The sequence below is a fragment of the Megalobrama amblycephala genome, linkage group LG5 (assembly GCF_018812025.1).
Source record: "Megalobrama amblycephala isolate DHTTF-2021 linkage group LG5, ASM1881202v1, whole genome shotgun sequence".
NCBI lineage: Eukaryota > Metazoa > Chordata > Actinopteri > Cypriniformes > Xenocyprididae > Megalobrama > Megalobrama amblycephala.
The window spans coordinates 10,604,346-10,609,205 of NC_063048.1; positions in this window are offsets into that span (position 1 = coordinate 10,604,346).

Here is a 4,860-nt window from a genome sequence, read left to right on the forward strand (position 1 = left end):
ACTTTGAATCACAATAGTCACATCCATGTGATCAGCCTTGTACAACGAAGACTAAGCCGAAGTTTCATCAAAATCAATTAATGTATGCAGAAGTTATAACACTTTGTTTCCCTTTTCTTGCCATAAATTCGTTGCCTCGCCACGGCCAAACCGTTTGAGATATCCAAAATCCGTTTGCAAACAAACAACTTCAATGTGTTAGCAACAAGTTAAAAAAAGCTTGGTGTAAATTGGATAAACCCTGTAGGAGTAGTAGTCTAAAATTCATAGCCTGTTTTTTCAAAAAATTAACACTCAAACCAAAATAGCTGACTTCCTATTGGTCGGAGTTAATGAATGTAAATTAGAAAATTGTCCGGCTTGATGAGAACAATATGTGTACTGAGTTTGGTGACTGTAGGAAAAACTAACCCCCCCACTTTTGTCAAAGGGTGGCGCTACTGAGCCCCTCCACCACGCCCATTTCTATGGCTTTGTCCATGTCTACTGGTTGACAATATTGATGTGTGTGTCGAGTTTCATGGAATTTGAAGCATGTTAAGAGCCTAAAAAACACTCAAGAATATTATTACAGTTTGACCTGTTGCCATGGCAACAATATTTCAAATATCAAAAATCCTGTCATAGGTCTACATCTGCTGTGTATTGACATTGCACTGATGAAGTTTGAAGCAAATCAGGCAAAGAGGGTGATCTCAAAGCATTTCAAAAAGTGATACACATCTTGCTGCCAGTTGGTGGCGCTATAACTTTGACTCACAATAGTCACATCCATGTGATCGGACTACTACAACCAACACACTCGTGAAGTTTCATAAAGATCAATATATGTATGCAAACGTTATAACACATTTCCTGTTTCCTTTTTCTCGCCATAAATTCGTTGCCTCGCCACGGCCAAACCGTTTGAGATATCAAAAATCCGCTGGCAATTTTTAATCATCAATGTCTTGACTTCATGCTGACCGAGTTTGGTGGCGATCGGATTAATCGTCTAGGAGGAGTATATCAAATTCCAGAGCATGCGTTTTTCAAACAACCCTTAATAGCTGACTTCCTGTTTGCATGGCGTTTAACTTAGAGTACGAAAGTTGTTCGGCCCAATGAGGTCTATATGTGTACCAAGTTTCATACTAATACGTGCAAGCGTGTTTAATATATGGACCAAATTTTCAGACTTTTTTCAAGGGGGCGCTGTCGAGTCCCCCTGCCACGCCCGGGTACCAGCCTCTGCAGCGTCCTAATGGCCGCGGATTCCAATGTGTGTGCCAATTTTCAAGAGTTTTTGAGCATGTTAAGGCCCCCAAAAAGCCCCGGAAGATGGAAAAAAAAATAAAAAAATAAAATAATAATAAATATAGCTGCGAGCAGCGATGGCGGGCCCAAGCCCGGTGGCACCGCCATCCCGGTGGCTTCAGGGCAACTGTGCACAGCGGGCAATAGGCATTTAAAACGGTTAAACATCAAAGGACTATGTCAAATTCACTCCACATTTACTGCACTACAAGGTGCCGCTATAGAGCCCCTCCTCCCTGCCCATTTTCAAAGGATTACATGTGCCAAGTTTTAACATTATTCTGATGAATTTTGAAGCAAATCAGGTAAAAATAAGAGGGTGATCTCAAATGTATGCTGAAAGTGACACATTTTCTGCTTCCAGTTGGTGGCGCTATGACTTTGAATCACAATAGTCCATCCATGTGATCAGCCTTGTACAACGAAGACTAAGCCGAAGTTTCATCAAAATCAATTAATGTATGCAGAAGTTATAACACTTTGTTTCCCTTTTCTTGCCATAAATTCGTTGGCTCGCCACGGCCAAACCGTTTGAGATATCCAAAATCCGTTTGCAATTAAACAACTTCAATGTGTTAGCAACAAGTTAAAAAAAGCTTGGTGTAAATTGTATAAACCCTGTAGGAGCAGTAGTATAAAATTCATAACCTGTTTTTTCAAAAAATTAACATTCAAACAAAAATAGCCAACTTCCTGTTGGTCGGAGCTAATGAATGTAAATTAGAAAATTGTCCGGCTTGATGAGTACAATATGTGTACCGAGTTTGGTGACTGTAGGAAAAACTACCCCCCCCCACTTTTGTCAAAAGGTGGCGCTACTGAGCCCCTTCACCATGCCCATTTCTATGGCTTTGTCCATGTCTACTGGTTGACAATATTGATGTGTGTGTCGAGTTTCATGCAATTTGAAGCATGTTAAGAGCCTAAAAAACACTCAAGAATATTATTACAGTTTGACCTGTTGCCATGGCAACAATATTTCAAATATCAAAAATCCTGTCATAGGTCTACATCTGATGTGTATTGACATTACACTGATGAAGTTTGAAGCAAATCAGGTAAAAATAAGAGGGTGATCTCAATGTATGCTGAAAGTGACACATTTTCTGCTTCCAGTTGGTGGCGCTATGACTTTGAATCACAATAGTCACATCCATGTGATCAGCCTTGTACAACGAAGACTAAGCCGAAGTTTCATCAAAATCAATTAATGTATGCAGGAGTTAAAACACTTTGTTTCCCTTTTCTTACCATAAATTTGTTGCCTCGCCACGGCCAAACCGTTTGAGATATCCAAAATCCGTTTGCAATTAAACAACTTCAATGTGTTAGCAACAAGTTAAAAAAAGCTTGGTGTAAATTGGATAAACCCTGTAGGAGTAGTAGTATAAAATTCATAGCCTGTTTTTTTCAAAAAATTAACATTCAAACCAAAATAGCTGACTTCCTGTTGGTCGGAGCTAATGAATGTAAATTAGAAAATTGTCCGGCTTGATGAGAACAATATGTGTACCGAGTTTGGTGACTGTAGGAAAAACTAACCCCCCCACTTTTGTCAAAAGGTGGCGCTACTGAGCCCCTCCACCACGCCCATTTCTATGGCTTTGTCCATGTCTACTGGTTGACAATATTGATGTGTGTGTCGAGTTTCATGCAATTTGAAGCATGTTAAGAGCCTCAAAAACACTCAAGAATATTATTACAGTTTGACCTGTTGCCATGGCAACAATATTTCAAATATCAAAAATCCTGTCATAGGTCTACATCTGCTGTGTATTGACATTACACTGATGAAGTTTGAAGCAAATCAGGTAAAAATAAGAGGGTGATCTCAAAACATTTCAAAAAGTGATACACTTCCTGCTGCCAGTTGGTGGCGCTATAACTTTGACTCACAATAGTCACATCCATGTGATCAGACTCCTATAACGAACACACTCGTGAAGTTTCATAAAGATCAATATATGTATGCAGACGTTATAACACATTTCCTGTTTCCTTTTTCTCGCCATAAATTCGTTGCCTCGCCACGGCCAAACCGTTCGAGATATCAAAAATCCCCTGGCAATTTTTCATCATCAGTGTCTTGACTTCATGCTGACCGAGTTTGGTGGCGATCGGATTAATCGTCTAGGAGGAGTATATCAAATTCCAGAGCATGTGTTTTTCAAACAACCCGTAATAGCTTACTTCCTGTTGAGGTGATGTATAACTTAGAGTACGAAAGTTGTTCGGCCCGATGAGGTCTATATGTGTACTGAGTTTCATACTAATACGTGCAAGCGTGTTTAATATATGGACCAAATTTTCAGACTTTTTTCAAGGGGGCGCTGTTGAGCCCCCCTGCCACGCCCGGGTACCAGCCTCTCCAGCGTCCTAATGGCCGCGGATTCCAATGTGTGTGCCAATTTTCAAGAGTTTTTGAGCATGTTAAGGCCCCCAAAATGCCCCGGAAGACGAAAAAAAAAAAATAAAAAAAAATAATAATAATAATAAATATAGCTGCGAGCAGCGATGGCGGGCCCAAGCCCGGTGGCACCGCCACCCCGGTGGCTTCAGGGCAACTGTGCACAGCGGGCAATAGGCACTTAAAACGGTTAAACATCAAAGGACTATGTCAAATTCACTCCACATTTACTGCACTACAAGGTGCCGCTATAGAGCCCCTCCTCCCTGCCCATTTTCAAAGGATTACATGTGCCAAGTTTTAACATTATTCTGATGAATTTTGAAGCAAATCAGGTAAAAATAAGAGGGTGATCTCAATGTATGCTGAAAGTGACACATTTTCTGCTTCCAGTTGGTGGCGCTATGACTTTGAATCACAATAGTCACATCCATGTGATCAGCCTTGTACAACGAAGACTAAGCCGAAGTTTCATCAAAATCAATTAATGTATGCAGAAGTTATAACACTTTGTTTCCCTTTTCTTGCCATAAATTCGTTGCCTCGCCACGGCCAAACCGTTTGAGATATCCAAAATCCGTTTGCAATTAAACAACTTCAATGTGTTAGCAACAAGTTAAAAAAAGCTTGGTATAAATTGGATAAACCCTGTAGGAGCAGTAGTATAAAATTCATAGCCTGTTTTTTCAAAAAATTAACATTCAAACCAAAATAGCTGACTTCCTGTTGGTCGGAGCTAATGAATGTAAATTAGAAAATTGTCCGGCTTGATGAGAACAATATGTGTACCGAGTTTGGTGACTGTAGGAAAAACTAACCCCCCCACTTTTGTCAAAAGGTGGCGCTACTGAGCCCCTCCACCAGACCCATTTCTATGGCTTTGTCCATGTCTACTGGTTGACAATATTGATGTGTGTGTCGAGTTTCATGCAATTTGAAGCATGTTAAGAGCCTCAAAAACACTCAAGAATATTATTACAGTTTGACCTGTTGCCATGGCAACAATATTTCAAATATCAAAAATCCTGTCATATGTCTACATCTGCTGTGTATTGACATTACACTGATGAAGTTTGAAGCAAATCAGGTAAAAAATAAGAGGGTGATCTCAAAGCAATTCAAAAAGTGATACACTTCCTGCTGCCAGTTGGTGGCGC